Source organism: Canis lupus, chromosome 11 (genome assembly GCF_003254725.2).
Source record: "Canis lupus dingo isolate Sandy chromosome 11, ASM325472v2, whole genome shotgun sequence".
NCBI classification, from domain to species: Eukaryota; Metazoa; Chordata; class Mammalia; order Carnivora; family Canidae; genus Canis; species Canis lupus.
This window is the reverse complement of record NC_064253.1, coordinates 2,856,553-2,873,989: the sequence shown is the minus strand read 5'-3', so window position 1 is coordinate 2,873,989 and position 17,437 is coordinate 2,856,553. Positions and strand designations below refer to the sequence as shown.

General features: G+C 39.8%; 1 protein-coding gene and 1 pseudogene across 1 annotated transcript in view; both read left to right on the top strand.

The window, feature by feature from the left end:
• The window catches only part of LOC112659697 (olfactory receptor 1361-like), a 69,470-nt gene that overhangs the window by 41,133 nt on the left and 10,900 nt on the right, over positions 1-17,437 (top strand). The gene's annotated exons all lie outside the window — the stretch shown is intronic.
• LOC112659696 (tubulin alpha-1A chain-like) lies at positions 9,761-11,136 on the top strand (annotated as a pseudogene).

Sequence of the window (17,437 nt, the reverse complement as noted above, 5' to 3'; positions counted from 1 at the left end):
CCCACTCCCCCTGCTCCTCAAGAATGCTGAGACACTGCAAGTTTGACTTGCCATTCTAAAACTCAATAATCCCTCAGAGGGAAAGGTATTTGGTCTTCCAGGGCATCCTGATTCCAGTCCCTAACCCCGACCTTCAAGGAAACCTGACACCCAGGATCCTCTCATCCTCCAAGAAAGAGAATGGTATGGAGGGGGAGGAGTGTAAGTTCTGAAGCCAACTGCCCTGGGTTCAAATCCCAGCTATACCACTTGCTAAACCATATAATCCTGGGCTCATCACAAAATCTCTGTGCCTCAGCTTTGTCATCTGGGGCATATTAATATAGTTGATTCTCCTTCTTTTGAGGTAGTTGTGTTCCATAAAGTTCCATAAAGTCACTATAAACACTGAGTTAGTGAATATTGAACTGCTGCTCCAAAAAATAGGTTCCTGTGAGCTCCTGGCCACAACATTTTCTTTTTTCTTTTTAAAAATTGATTTATTTGAGAGAGAGTGTGAGCGAGAGAGAGAGCATGCTTGCACACAGGATGGAGGGGCAGAGGGAAAGGGAGAGAGAGGTATTCAAGCAGACTCCCCACTGAGGGTGGAACCTGACACAGGGCTCCATCTCACAACCCTGAGATCAGACCTGAGCCAAAACCAAGAGTCAGATGCTTAACCTACTGAGCCACCAGGCACCCCTGGCCACAACATTTTCATCAACTGATCAGTATGTAACCTTGTTGCATGTGTTTCTGCTTAAAGATATCTTAATATATATTGATAACTTATCAACATTGAGCTTGGGGCCAATGGCACTGTGGCTCCTGTCTGAACAAGAGTTATCCAACAGACGTATTTTCTTCTCCCTAAAGCACACCACAGCCTTCCTGCACCTAGGACCACCAGATAACCCCTCAGCACTACACTTGGAAACTGCTTTCAACGGTAAAATTGCCCCCCAAAGCAGAAAAATGTGAGAAACGGTGGCACTTAGGAGAATGTAAAAAGACATTTGTTCACAGTTTCTAAGTGAAAACAAGAAGGCAGAGCAGCTGCTTTGTTTGACCTCGGCCAGGAATGTGGCAACTCAAAGTTTTCATCCCACTGCACATGCGCATGGATGCAAAAGGCCACCAGGCTGTCAAAGAACACTGCAATGGAGTACTGACCCTGGGGTTTCAAATAAATTATAGTGAGTAGGTGACTTCCCAAATATGGAATCCACACTTAATGAGGATCACCTGTACCTACCTGGCAAAGATGTGATGTCTGAGAGTTAATAAAAAAGAAGCATTTAGGATGTACCCTGAATGCAGTAAACACAGGCAAAAATGCTACTTTCTTATGATTCTTATTACCATTGTCCCTGGGAGACTCTAGCCCTGAGTCATTCTGACTTTTTCTGATTCCTAAATCCCTAGGGGGCAGGGTTGAATTTAGTTCCTAGGACATATAAGCCCTTGGAGAAGTTTTGACTTCCATACCTTATAGTCAGCATGATAGCCTCAATTGACAGTATTCCTCTACAGCACTTTATGGCACCCAGTACCTGTACTGTGGACATGTCCAGAAAAAGGCATAATGAGATTTGGGAAGCTCTGGCCCTAGAAGGAATTCCCTGACCTGAAAGGATCCAGACACTCATGGGCATCCTGCCCCTCTGGTCCATTCAGAAACCCTGGTTGGCTCTTATCTTGCAAAGGGCATGCTGACACTGAAAAACCACTCAGTCCCAACACAGGAGATATCCCAATCACACAGGTCTGACCCACTGGACATCTGGACCAAGTAAAGACATATCCTGATCTCCTAGGCAGCCTGGCCATCCAACATCCACTGGCACTGTGGGACATCTGATGCCAGGATACTCTAACCTTCCCAGGCACTCTGACTCTCTCAGTCCTGGGCTTCTCAATAGACACCCTGATTACTGCCACTTGCCTCTCTCTCTGATACATAGCCAGCCCACCAGGACCTCTTGAATCCACAGGGTAATAATTCTAATTCCTGTAAAATCCTAGCCTCTCAAGGAAACCAGTCCCTACAAGACACTCTTACTCTACCACATTCTCTGAACTGCCCAAACATACTGATTTCCTGAATACTTTCACCCTCTGATTCCTAAGAATATTGATTGTACAAGGACACTCTCACTCCATGACAGGTCCATTCAAGTCTATCCAAACCCTCAAGGACCACTAGATCTCCAGAAAACCTGGATCACTTCAGAATACCTGATTTTCACACATTCAGATACTGACAGGGTATGCCAACCTACCTGAAAACTGACAACTTTGGACTTCCAGAGTATCCAGGACTCTCTGAATCGCCAGTCAGTCCAACCTCTAAGACACACTGACTCTTATGAAAACTGTTTGATCTTTTCAAGTTTCCTGGACTTTGTGACTTTCACCTTTCAGGCATCTGATCCTATATGACCTCTTAGAATTTTCTAAACACCCTTCTGTTCCCTTAGGGTATTCTGACCATTTAGGAGGTGTTAATCCGGTAAGACACTTAGAATCTACTTGCTTACCATCCTAAGACAAGGTGAACCCACAAGACACTACTTTCACTACACAAGGATCCTCTGAGATCCTAGACAATCAGGTCCTTATAAGGACACATCAGTTCCTCTGCATAATATAAACACCAGTTCACTCTGAGCATATAAACAACCTGCCTTCTAGGTTATTCAGTCCTAGAAGGAGATCTTAATGTCCCCAAAGACATTCTGACTTCCAGGGCATTCTAACCATCTGAAGTTACTCAGATCCTCCAGTTCATCAGATATCTCAGGAAATTCTAACTGTGCATAGATACCCCACCTATCTGTTCCACAATGACCTTGCAGAAAACGTTAATCATCCAAAATATACTGAACATCTCAGAAATTCTGTTCCTTTGGTCTGATCCTAGAGACACCCTGTGAGTTGGCAGAGTTCAAATTCTGAAGCTATCATGTACTTGTGTGTGACTAGGAGCAAGTTGTTTGATCAGTCTGAGCCTCACCTTCCTCACTTGTAAAATGAATACTAAAATATTCCTTCTGTGTTCCAGGCAGGCAAGAACAGCACATGTCCATGCTGCATAAGGGCCTGTTTTCAGGACACAAGATAATATAGAGAAGCAGTCCCAAGGGTGGGGCCAGAAGCCAGCCTAAATTAATGTTGAGGCCTTTGAATTTGGTATCTTCATATTTATTCTTGAACACAAGATGGATTTGGGACTATGTGGGATGGATCAAAGTAGTCATGCTTTAATAAAGCTTCTAAAAAGAATATAGTCCAATATCCTCTTTACCTTGGGTCAGCGGTGAGATAAAAGCGAAGGCTGTTTTTTTCTTCCACATGCATATCCAATTGTCTCAGTGACATTTTTAATCTGTGTCTTTTTTTTTTTTTAAGATTTTTATTTATTTATTCATGGGAGACACAGAGAGAGAAAGAGGCAGAGACACAGAGAGAGAAAGAGGCAGAGACGCAGAGAGAGAGGCAGAGAGACACAGGCAGAGGGAGAAGCAGGCTCCATGCAGGGAGCCTGATGTGGGACTCGATCCCAGGACTCCAGGACCATGCCCTGGGCCGAAGGCAGGCACTAAAATGCTGAGCCATCCAGGGATCCCCTGTCTCAGTGACATTTATTGAAAACATTTTCCTTTCCTTGCTACTGGGAGGTGTCACTTTTGTCCTAAGCTACATATTTGGCACACACATCTGTTCTGAGTTTTCTATTTGGTTTCATCCTTCTTTCTGCCTGTGCTTGCACCAGTACCACCCTGTCTCAGCTACTATGACTTTGTAAGTTTTAATATCTGGTAGAGCAAGTCTTATCACTTTGCTTTTCTTTGTCAAGAGTATCTTGATTAATCCTGGCCCTCTGCATTTCCATCACATTTGTAACCATAAAAGTATGCTGGGATTATACTGAATATACTAAAAGGATAATTTTAAAAATGAAATGCTAGTTTATTGTCAAATAAGATCAGGATGAGTCTAGGGGTGTAAGAGAAAGGCCTTGTCACTAGGCAGGCTTTGACTAGCAGATTGTTCCTGAGCTCAATAGCAAAGAGTGGGATGAAAGGAGAATGTCTTTTGCCTTTATACTGAAAATTTCAATTAAATATAAAATCTGAGCCACACTTTCCTTCAGAACTGTATTTTCTGTTTTGAAATTATCTGTGGCCATCTTGATTTTTGGCCTTATAAATACCTGGCCTTTTCTGCCTCCCTGCAGATTTTTTTTTTCCCGTTTCCAGTAATTAACCAGTCCAAAATTTTGCATGAGTTTTTCAGTGAAATTTGACTTACAATTCCTTACATTACAGTGGGATGAAAATACTGTCCAGATTCAAAGGCCCTTTTCAAATTAGAGTCATGAGAAAGGAAAACAATGGCAGCTGTACAAAGATAATGCATTTCCCTTCCCTCTGTCAGACTCACAAGATGACAGGAAAGAGATGAAGACACTCAGTGGTGCATAGAGTATTTTTTTAAGTTGTTCAAGATGAAGGATTCATACTTCCTGATTTCAAAATTTACTTGAAATATATGGTAATCATAAACAGTATGGCACTGGCATGTAACTCGGTGAAATAGAGTAGAAAGCCCAGAAATAAATCCTTACATATAGGGTTGAATGATTTTCAACAGTCGTGCCAAGATTGTTCAATGGGGAAAAGGATGGTCTTTTCAACAAATATTTCTGGGAAAACTGGATATCCATATGCAAAAGAACAAAGCTGGATCTTTACCTTATACCATATACAGAAGTTAATTGAAAAAATGGATCAAAGTCCTATATTTAAAAGTTAAAATATAAAATTTCTAGTGGAAAGTATGGGAGGAAAGCATCATGATGTGGGATTGGGCAGTGATTTGGATGTGACATCAGAATGAAAAGCTTTTGTGTGCCAAAGGATACTATCAAGAGAGTGAAAAGGCAACACACAGAATGGGAGGAAACATTGTAAATTGTATGTTTGATAAGGGTTTAATACCCATAATATATAAGAACTCCTACAGCTCAACAACCAAAACACAACCCGATTTGAAAAATGAATGAAGGACAAATACCCAAGGAAGATATACAAATGGCCGATAAATATATGAAAAGGTGTTCAACATCACTAGCCACTAGAGAAATGCAAATCAAAACCACAGTGAGATACCACATCATACCTATTAGGATGGCCACCACTAAGCAAACAAACACATAAATGGAAAATAACAAGTATTGGCAAGGATGTGGAGAAATCAGAACCCTTGTTCACTGTGAGTAGGAATGTAAAATGGTACAGTTGTTATGGAAAATAGTATGGCAGTTCTTCAAAAAATTAAACAATTGCTACATGATCTGGCAATTCCATTTCTAGGTATGTATCTCCAAAAATCAGAAAGGGACTTGAACAGATATTTTTATAGCAGTGTTCACAGCACCATCAGTCACAAATAGCCAAAAGCTGGAAATAACTCAAATGTCTGTCAACAGATAAATGGATAAACAAAATGTGCTCTACCTACACAATGGAATATCATTCACCCTTAAAAAGAAATAATATTCTGGCACATGTTACAGTAAGAATGGACCTTAAAAACATTATGTTTAGGGCAATAAGCCAGGCAGAAATGGAAAATACATGATTTTCTTTATATGAGCTACCTAGAATGGCCAAATTCATACAGACAGAATGTACAGCGGTGGTGGTTATCGGGGCCTGGGGAGGCTAGAGAAGGAAGAGTTTACTATTTAATGGATACAGAGTTTCAGTTTGGGAAGCTGGAAAAATTCTGGAGATGGACTATGGTGATAGTTTACAATAACGTGACTCTACTCCACGCCACTGTATTGTATGCTTGAAAATGGATAAGATGGTGAATTTTACGTTACGTATATTTTACAATTTCTAAAAATAATCCAAAGACATTAAATTATTCCTTTCATCCAAGAGAAGTTTTCCTTAGTGCTTTGGTTACATTTTCTATTCTATTTCTTACATTCTCTACTTCAGAGATAAAGATTAGCCTCATGTTGATCTCATTGCCTTTTACCTCTTTAACTTTCCTGTTTTGTTTTTGCCTCTTTCTATTGCATCCACTGCAGTTAACTAGAGTTTTTCTCAGTCACTAATTCTATTTTTAGCCTTGTAGTTCCTTACTATTTTAAGGTATTAATAGTATCTAGTAAAGTTGAGGGAAAAATACATACCTTTATGATGTAATTCCTCTTCTATTAGTTTGAACCATAAGAAACTGACTTGTTACAGTTAAAAAACTGGCAAACACCAAAAATCCAGAAATTTCATATGATTCAACTTGATAGTTATATACCTTAGAGGAGTTCTCCCACCCATGGGAAAGATGTTTTCATTATACTATCACTTCTAATAGAAAAAAAAATCCAAATTCTATCAGTAAGGAAATAAATGAGTATGTTTTGCCATATCCATATAATACAAACAAACAATTATCTGTATGCATTAAGGATAACTCTTGAGAGTCCAGGCCACTCCCTAAACCCTCCTTGTTTGGAGAGATAAGCCAGGTTGCCCATTGACCTCATCTTGGACTCCTAGGGCTGCAGTCCCTTGCTGCAGGAATCCTGGCTTCCTATATATCCTTACTGCCCTTGAATCAGAGAGTTCTGCTTTAAGAGTAGGCAAAACAGCAATTCTTTTAAAATGATAAGGTCCTACGCAGGGCTGCCAACATGAAGTAAGTAGCTCTGCTTTAAAGCAGTGTTTCTGAGTTCCAGTGGCTCAACCCAGCCCCAGGCAGATCACCAGAGCAAAAGAAAAAAACTTTCAATGATACTCTTAAATGTGGTAAGACATTCAGGACCACTGCAATAGGTGCAGGGAGCGCTACAATGGAATTTTACAGCGGGAGAGAGAGAGAGAGAGCGGGATCAATGCCAAATTCGGCATGGGCAAATGGGAAGTGCTAGCCAAGGAGCAGGGTAGAGGGCAGTGGATGGAAGATTGCTAAGAAACCACAGGGGTCATGGGTGGGGGATTCTGGCTCAGCTGACCTAACAGGATCCTTGCTGAAAATGGACCAGGGTGAGTAGACAGTCATCTGAAAAATGATGAAGGATGAAGAATCCTATCAGATATGGAGGGTGCTAAGATATCAAGGGTGGGAAGCTCTGGTTAAACGGACTTTGCAGGTTTCTTGCCGAAACTGAGTTTTCTAAGGAAGTAACAGGTGGGCCTCGAAGAAGGTTTGGGAGCAGCGCTAAAGTATGAGTCTGTGTTACCAGCTGCTAGTTAATGGGCTGGGTATCCAAATATCGAAGTATCTGAAATATAGGTGTGGTCCCCATCAGGACTTTGGTTTTATACTAGAAGACAGCTGGACAAAGATTCAGCAAAGATATTTCTGTGGGCAAGTTGATGGTTCACACAAAATTAAAAAGAATCTTAGAACTTTAGGTCTCAGCTTACAGATATAGAGAGCTTTAAAGACATGCATCCCACTTTTATAACAATAACAACAACAAAAGGTGGACAGGTGGAAATTAATGACGTCTTGAGAACTTGTCAGAAAAACAGGTCACAGCTTGATGGTGCAAATGGCTCTCTTGAAATCTGGAGAGAGACAAGTACCTTGATTCAGTGAGACCCAGAACCCGAGTATTTTCTTTACCTGGGACAGAAGTTGCAGTACTCCATACAAGCCAGTCAAAACAAAGTAGAAATTTAATGAGTTGCTAGAGACCAAGTATAAGCTAGCTTGAGAATCAGAAGCTCCCAGGGGCCATAATCATGAGAGGAATTCCCATTTTCTCATAGGCCTTTCTTATAGGAACTCCATCAGGCTCTCCCAGGGAGGATAGGAAGAGTCTGGAGACAGCTCCCCCATAGTGCTGTCTTGGGAACAAAATTTGCCCAGACCAATTCCCCTATGAAAAAAAGTCTTAATCTACAGAGGAAGGGCACTAGCTGAGGGCATTAGTTAAATCCCCTAGCAGCTAGGGAGAAAGGAACTCCACTCAGACCTAGCCACCCATCTTACCTAAGTTAACAAAGCCTCAAGGCATAAAACTGGTACATTCCTGTTGCAGCTGGGGAAAGGGAATTGGGCTGCAGGAATAGCTCTAACCTTAGAGGAGCAGAAACACTGTGAGCAGATGACCCAAACATTCCAAATACTGAGACTTAATCAGAACATTAGAGAACGCCCCTGATCTTTTCCCCATGATCATGGTAACAGATCTCCAACAATAATAATTGTGGGTTACAGGAGGGAGAATTCAAGAGACTTTCCCTGGGCACCCACACAAAAGGGATCCTAAGAAGGAAGGCAAACACTAGAGGAATTTAAAGTTTCTAATTGCCCTAACAACAACTTTCAGAACTGGTAATCGTTAGATAAACAAGCCTAGTACACAACCCAACTCGTGGCTCGATTAACATAAATCCTCATACAAATGTCCTATTTAACTGAGAATTGACTGCTTTATACAACACATCCAGCTTTCAACAAGAAGTTACGAAGCATCCAAAAAGTAAGAAAAAAAATCATGTGAAGAGACAAAATAATGATCAGAAAGAGACATAACACAGATATTAGAAGTATTAGAAAATTTAAAATAAATGTGATTACTAAATTAAAGGTCTAATGGAAGAGGTAGACAAAATGCAAGAACAGATGGGTAACTTTAGCAGGCAGATGGAAACTCTAAGAGTCAGATGGAAGTGCTAGAAATCAAACACATCCTAAGAGAAATAGAGGATGTCTTTGTCTTATCAGTAGACTTGATACAGCTGAGGAAAGAATCAATGAATTTGAAGATAGGATGATAAAAGACTGGAAAAAGTGAGAGGCACCTGGGTGGCTCAGTGGTTGAGCATCTGCCTTTGGCTCAGGTCATGATCCCGGGGTCCTGGGATCAAGTCCTATATCAGGCTGCCCACAGGGCATGATCCTAGAATCCTGGGACCAGGTCCTGTGTCGGGCTTCCCACGGGGAGTTTGCTTCTCCCTCTGCCTATGTCTCTGCCTCTGTGTGTCTCTCATGAATAAATAAATAAAATCTTTAAAGAAAAGAGAAATGAAAAAAAAAAGAGAAATGAATAAGTGTCCGAGATGAATGTTAAAGCAACATTTCAAAAAAGAAGGAATACATGATATAAGATACTTCGATCTGTAGAAAAACAGAGTGTTGGAAAAGGAGTAACTGAAGGCAAAGTAGGTTTCTTCTTTCTTATTTTTAATTGCTATTAAAGATAGTCAATTGTTTAAAGCAACAATAATAATGGTACTTTTGACTGCACATTTCATAGCATGGAAAATGGTTAAATACATAAAATAGTTTCTTATTATTTAAATCTCTTTAAAATATCATTTTTAAAAATACAACTATTAAAACAAAAATACTAACAATGTAGTGTGGGGCTTATAACCTATGTAAAAGTAAAATGTATGACAACTAGAGTACAAAGATCAGGAGAGGAGAAATGAAAGTATACAGTCACAAGGTTCTTGTACATGAAGTAGTCTTGTATTAATTTCAGGTAGAATGTGGTAAGTGAAAGATATATATTACAAACTGTGAAGCACTAACTGCTTACACTAGAAAAGCAAAACTATACACATATGAAATCATGAATTCTACTTTATCTTAAAACTTTGTCAATTATACCTCAATAAAGTTGGACAAGAAAGAGAGAGAGAGAGGTTCTCTTACATCCACTGCCTAAGAGTCGCGCTGTAAGAAGCAACAACCTCTCCTCTTCTCCGCCATCTATCTGGCCGGCAGCCACCAAGGAGCAACCATGTGTGAATACATCTCCATCCACGTTGGCCAGGCTGGTGTCCAGATCAGCAATGCCTGCTAGGAGCTCTATTGCCTGGAACACAGCATTCAGCCCGATGGCCAGATGCCAAGTGACAAGACCATTGGGGGAGGAGATGACTACTTCAACACCTTCTTCAGTGAGATGGGCACTGGCAAGCATGTGCCCAGGGCAGTGTTTGTAGACCTGGAGCCCACAGTCAGTGATGAAGTTCACACTGGCACCTACCGCCAGCTCTTTCACCCTGAGCAGCTTGTCATAGGCAAGAAAGATGCTGCCAATAACTATCTATGCCCGAGGCACTACATCATTAGCAAGGAGATCATTGACCTTGTCTTGGACCGAATTCGGAAACTGGCTGACCAGTGCACGGGTCTTCAGGGCTTCTTGGTTTTCCACAACTTTGGAGGGAGAACTGGTTCTGGGTTCACCTCCCTGCTGATGGAACATCTCTCTGTCGATTATGGCAAGAAGTCCAAGCTAGAGTTCTCCATTTACTGTGTCCACAGCTGTAGTAGAGCCCTACAACTCCATCCTCACCACCCACACCACCCTGGAGCACTCCGATTGTGCCTTCATGGTAGACAACGAGGCCATCTATGACATCTGTCATTGGAAACCTCAATATTGAACGCCCAACCTACACTAATCTAAATAGGTTGATAGGTCAAATTGTGTCCTCCATCACTGCTTCCCTCAGATTTGACGGAGCCCTGAATGTGGATCTGATGGAGTTCCAGACCAACCTGGTGCCCTATCCTTGCATCCACTTCCCTCTGGCCACATATGCCCCTGTCATCTCTGCTGAGGAAGCCTACCATGAACAGCTTTCTGTAGCAGAGATCACCAATGCATGCTTTGAGCCAGCCAACCAGATGGTGAAATGTCACCCTTCGCCATGATAAATACATGGCTTGCTGCCTGTTGTACAGTGGAGACATGGTTCCCAAAGATGTCAATGTTGCCATTGCCACCATCAAGACCAAGCATACCATCCAGTTTGTGGACTGGTGCCCCACTGGCTTCAAAGTGGGCATTAATTACCAGTCTCCCACTGTGGTACCTGGTGGATACCTGGCCAAAGTACAGCAAGCTGTGTGCATGCTGAGCAACACCATAGCCATTGCTGAGGCCTGGGCTCGCCTGGACCATAAGTTTGACCTGATGTATGTCAACTATGCCTTTGTTCACTGGTATGTTGGTGAGGGCATGGAGGAAGGAGAGTCTTCTGAGGCCTGTGAGGACATGGCTGCCCTGGAGAAGGATTATGAGGAAGTTGGTGGGGATTCTGTTGAAGGAGAGGGTGAAGGAGAAGGAGAGGAATACTAAAGTTAAAAATGTCACAAAGGTGCTTCTTTTACAGGGAACCTTATTCTGTTTGAACATTGAAAAGTTATGCTCTGATCAGTTAATTTGTATGTAGCAGTGTATACTCTCATATACAATTACTGACCTATGCTTTAAAACACAACGCTTTGTTACAGACCCAAGCTGTCCATTTCTCTGATGGGTTTGAATAAAGTATTGCCTGTCTTAAATGAAAAAAAAAAAAAGAAAGAGAGAGAAAGAGAGAGAGATGGCAGGGAAAGGGAAGGAGAGAGGGAGACAGGGAAGAAGAGAAAGGTCTTAATCAGTCCTTAAAACAATTTTTAAATAAATTCAACCTTTATCTTAACAAACTGGACAAATGAATGTCTAATTGCAAATGAAACCAAAGTAAGAAGAAGAAAGAACATAACAGAGATCAGACTGTTGACAAAGATTTTTTCCTTGAACAAAACTTGAGTCAACCTCCTGAACCTTTTCTTAGGCCTACTTGTATATTTCCTTGTAAACCCCAGTTTTAGCAAGAACCCTGCAAAATCAGTTTAACCGGAATCTCCCACCCTTGGTATCTGGTCACCCTCTATACCTGGTAGGGTTCCTTATCATCCACCATCTCCCAAATGAGGGGTGTTCATTCTGGTCCTGTTTGGTCAGTCTAACTAGAATCTGCCACTATACCTGGTGTCCCTCTTAGCAATTTTCCATCCACTGCTCTTCACCTTGCTCCTTGGCTATAAATTCTAACTTGTTCATGCTATATTCTGAATTAAGCCTGGTTCTATACTTAGGACTCTTTCCCCCTACTGCAATAATCCTAAATAAAATCTGTTTTGCCACTTTAACTACTGCCAAATTCCGATTTTTCTTTGATGGTATAAATCAATGAAATAGAAAACAGGTATTAGTGAAAATTAATAAAACTGAAGGCTGGTTCACTAAGACAATGAGAAACATGAGAATCTCTAGTAAAGCTGATCAGGGAAAGGAGAAGACAGAAATGACAACTACAAAGAATGACAGAGGTAAATCAGTACAGATTCTACAGATATTAAAAAGAGAGTAAGAAAATATTATGAACTTCATTCCAGTAAAGTTGATAAATCAATGAAAGGGACAATCTTATCAAAGCTAACTCAGCAATAAATAGATGGCCAAAGTAGCTCTGTATCTAAGTAACAACTGAATTATAGTTTTTTTTTTTTTACATTGAATCTATAGTTGATTTGGGGATAATTTACATCTTTATGAGTCTTCCAACCCATTAATATGATCTTTCTTTCCATGTATCAGTCTTTAATTTTTATTAAAATTATATAATTTTATAGTATAGTTTTATAGTTTCCTATGTTAAGGTCTTGCATATCCTTCAATACCTTAAAATTTAATAAATTTTTACATTATTGTAAATTATATCTTTTTAAACATTCCATTTAATTTTTGTTTTTATATAAAATACAACTGAATTTTATATTAACTTTACATTCAGCAATCTTGATTATCTAATCTATTATTCACGTAATCTATATTATTATGAATGTTCTATATTCACAACCTGGTCATCTGCAAATACCAAGTTTCATTTCTTCTTTTGGAATGGCACTGTTTAGCATTTCTTTTTGTTGTCTTCTTGCAATGGCTAAGAACTCTATTTTGAATAGAAATTGCAATGGCAAGCTTCATTTTCCTGTTACTAATGTCAGAGGAAAAGCTGTCAACACTTTAGTCAGAATTATATTTACTGTTATTCTAGTCTTGAATGTCTTCTATTTATTTTCTAAGAGTTTTTATTATGAATAAATTTGATACTTCTATATCTACTAAGATGATCACATGATTATTCTTTATTCCACTATTATCATGGTGACAGCAATTGAGCCTTTTGAGTGTTAAACTAATCTTGCATTTCTGAAATAAACCAGACTTGGTCATGATAACATATATGTGAAGGGGAGCGTTGGATTTAGTTTACTAATAATGTGTTTAGGATTTTTACATTTTCATGAAAAATATTCACCTTTATCTTTCCTTTTGAAAAATGTCCTTATTCAATTTTGGTATCACAGATACTATGGCTTCATAAAATGGAGGGGGAATTAGTTTTTTTCTATTACATGGAAGAGCTCTATCTCAAACATTTGGTAGATTCACTAATGTCACCATCTGGGTGTGGGGGATTTCTTATGAGATTTTTAATTAGGAGGCAATTACTTTAAATCTTGTAGAATTATTCAAATTTTGTTTTTTTAATAAATTTATTTTTTATTGCTGTTCAATTTACCAACATACAGAATAACACCCAGTGCTCATCCAATCAAGTGCCCCCCTCAGTGCCCGTCACCCATTCACCCCCACCCCCCCCCTCCTCCCCTTCCATCACCCCTAGTTCATTTCCCAGAGTTAGGAGTCTTTATGTTCTGTCTCCCTTTCTGATATTTCCCACACATTTCTTCTCCCTTCCCTTATATTCCCTTTCACTATTATTTATATTCCCCACATGAATGAGAACATATAATGTTTGTCCTTCTCCAACTGACTTACTTCACTCAGCATAATACCCTCCAGTTCCATCCACGTTGAAGCAAATGGTGGGTATTTGTCGTTTCTAATGGCTGAGTAATATTCCATTGTATACATAAACAACATCTTTATCCATTCATCTTTCGATGGACACCGAGGCTCCTTCCACAGTTTAGCTATTGTGGACATTGCTGCTAGAAACATCAGGGTGCAGGTGTCCCGGCGTTTCATTGCATCTGAATCTTTGGGGTAAATCCCCAACAGTGCAATTGCTGGGTCGTAGGGCAGGTCTATTTTTAACTCTTTGAGGAACCTCCACACAGTTTTCCACAGTGGCTGCACCACTTCACATTCCCACCAACAGTGTAAGAGGGTTCCCTTTTCTCTGCACCCTCTACAACATTTGTGGTTTCCTGCCTTGTTAATTTTCCCATTCTCACTGGTGTGAGGTGGTATCTCATTGTGGTTTTGATTTGTATTTCCCTGATGACAAGTGATGCAGAGCATTTTCTCATGTGCGTGTTGGTCATGTCTATGTCTTCCTCTGTGAGATTTCTCTTCATGTCTTTTTGCCTATTTCATGATTGGATTGTTTGTTTCTTTGCTGTTGAGTTTAAGAAGTTCTTTATAGATCTTGGAAACTAGCCCTTTATCTGATAGGTCATTTGCAAATATCTTCTCCCATTCTGTAGGTTGTCTTTTAGTTTTGTTGACTGTATCCTTTGCTGTGCAAAAGCTTCTTATCTTGATGAAGTCCCAATAGTTCATTTTTGCTTTTGTTTCTTTTGCTTTCGTGGATGTATCCTGCAAGAAGTTACTGTGGCTGAGTTCAAAAAGGGGTGTTGCCTGTGTTGTCCTCTAGGATTGTGATGGAATCTTGTCTCACATTTAGATCTTTCATCCATTTTGAGTTTATCTTTGTGTGTATGGTGAAAGAGAGTGGTCTAGTTTCATTCTTCTGCATGTGGATGTCCAATTTTCCCAGCACCATTTATTGAAGAGGCTGTCTTTCTTTCAATGGATAGTCTTTTCTCCTTTATCGAATATTAGTTTATCATAAAGTTCAGGGTCACTTCTGGGTTCTCTATTCTGTTCCATTGATCTATGTGTCTGTTTTTGTGCCAGTACCACACTGTCTTGATGACCACAGCTTTGTAGTACAACCTGACATCTGGCATTGTGGTGCCCCAGATATGGTTTTCTTTTTTAAAATTCCCCTGGCTATTCAGGGTCTTTTCTGATTCCACACAAATCTTAAAATAATTTGTTCTAACTCTCTGAAGAAAGTCCATGGTATTTTGATAGGGATTGCATTAAACGTGTATATTGCCCTGGGTAACGTTGACATTTTCACAATATTAATTCTTCCAATCCATGAGCATGGAATATTTTTCCATCTCTTTGTGTCTTCCTCACTTTCTTTCAGAAGTGTTCTATAGTTTTGAGGGTATAGATCCTTCACCTCTTTGGTGAGGTTTATTCCTAGGTATCTTATGCTTTTGGGTGCAATTGTAAATGGGATTGACTCCTTAATTTCTCTTTCTTCAGTCTCATTGTTAGTGTATAGAAATGCCACTGATTTCTGGGCATTGATTTTGTATCCTGCCACGCTACCGAATTGCTGTATGAGTTCTAGCAATCTTGGGGTGGAGACTTTTGGGTTTTCTGTGTAGAGTATCATGTCATCGGTGAAGAGGGAGAGTTTGACTTCTTCTTTGCCAATTTGAATGCCTTTAATGTGTTTTTGTTGTCTGATTGCTGAGGCTAGGACTTCCAGTACTATGTTGAATAGCAGTGGTGAGAGTGGACATCCCTGTCTTGTTCCTGATCTTAGGGGAAAGGCTCCCAGTGCTTCCCCATTGAGAATGATATTTGCTGTGGTCTTTTCGTAGATGGCTTTTAAGATGTTGAGGAATGTTCCCTCTATCCCTACACTCTGAAGAGTTTTGATCTGAAATGTATGCTGTATTTTGTCAAATGCTTTCTCTGCATCTAATGAGAGGATCATATGGTTCTTGGTTTTTCTCTTGTTGATATGATGAATTACATTGATTGTTTTACGGTGTTGAACTAGCCTTGTGTCCCAGGGATAAATCCTACTTGGTCATGGTGAATAATTTTCTTAACGTATTGTTGGATCCTATTGGCCAATATCTTGTTGAGAATTTTTGCATCCATGTTCATCAGGGATATTGGTCTGTAATTCTCCTTTTTGGTGGGGTCTTTGTCTGGTTTTGGAATTAAGGTGATGCTGGCCTCATAGAACTAATTTGGAAGTACTCCATCTCTTTCTATCTTTCCGAACAGCTGTAGTAGAATAGGTATGGTTTCTTCTGGGAAGCCATCTGGCCCTGGACTTTTGTGTCTTGGGAGGTTTTTGATGACTGCTTCAATTTCCTCCCTGGTTATTGGCCTGTTCAGGTTTTCTATTTCGTCCTGTTCCAGTTTTGGTAGTTTGTGACTTTCCAGGAATGCATCCATTTCTTCTAGATTGCCTAATTTATTGGCGTATAGCTGTTCATAATATGTTTTTAAAATCGTTTGTATTTCCTTGGTGTTGGTAGTGATCTCTCCTTTCTCATTCATGATTTTATTAATTTGAGTCTTCTCTCTCTTCTTTTTAATAAGGCTGGCTAATGGTTTATCTATCTTATTCATTCTTTCAAAGAGCCAACTCCTGGTTCTGTTGATCTGTTCCACAGTTCTTCTGGTCTCAATTTCGTTGAGTTCTGCTCGAATCTTTATTAACTCTATTCTTTTGCTGGGTGTAGGATCTATTTGCTGTTTTTTCTCTAGCTCCTTTATGTGTAAGGTTAGCTTTTGTATTTGAGTTCTTTCCAGTTTTTGAATGGATGCTTGTATTGAGATGTATTTCCCCCTTAGGACTGCTTTTGCTGCATCCCAAAGATTTTGAATGGTTGTATTTTCATTCTCATTAGTTTCCATGAATCTTTTTAATTCTTCCTTAATTTCCTGGTTGACCCTTTCATCTTTTAGCAGGATGGTCCTTAACCTCCACGTGTTTGAGGTCCTTCCAAACTTCTTGTAGTGATTTAGTTCTAATTTCAAGGCATTATGGTCTGAGAATATGCAGGGGACTATCCCAATCTTTGGTATCGGTTCAGACCCGATTTGTGACCCAGTATGTGGTCTATTCTGGAGAAAGTTCCATGTGCACTTGAGAAGAATGTGTATTCAGTTGGGTTTGGATCAAAGTTCTACGATATCTGTGAAATCCATCTGGTCCAGTGTATCATTTAAAGCTCTTGTTTCTTTGGAGATGTTGTGCTTAGAAGACCTATCGAGTATAGAAAGAGCTAGATTGAAGTCACCAAGTGTAAGAGTATTATTATCTAAGTATTTCTTCACTTTGGTTAATAATTGATTTATATATTTGGCAGCTCCCACATTCGGGGCATATATATTGAGGATTGTTAAGTCCTATTGTTGGGTAGATCCTTTAAGTATGATATAGTGTCCCTCTTCATCTCTCACTACAGTCTTCGGGGTAAATTTTAGTTTATCTGATATAAGGATGGCTACCCCTGCTTTCTTTTTAGGACCATTTGAATGGTAAATGGTTCTCCAACCTTTTATTTTCAGGCTGTAGGTGTCCTTCTGTCTAAAATGAGTCTCTTGTAGACAGCAAATAGATGGGTCCTGCTTTTTTATCCAGTCTGAAACCCTGCGCCTTTTGATGGGGTCATTAAGCCCGTTCACGTTCAGAGTTACTATTGAAAGGTATGAGTTTAGTGTCATCATGATATCTATTCAGTCCTTGTTTTTGTGGATTGTTCCACTGAACTTCTTCTT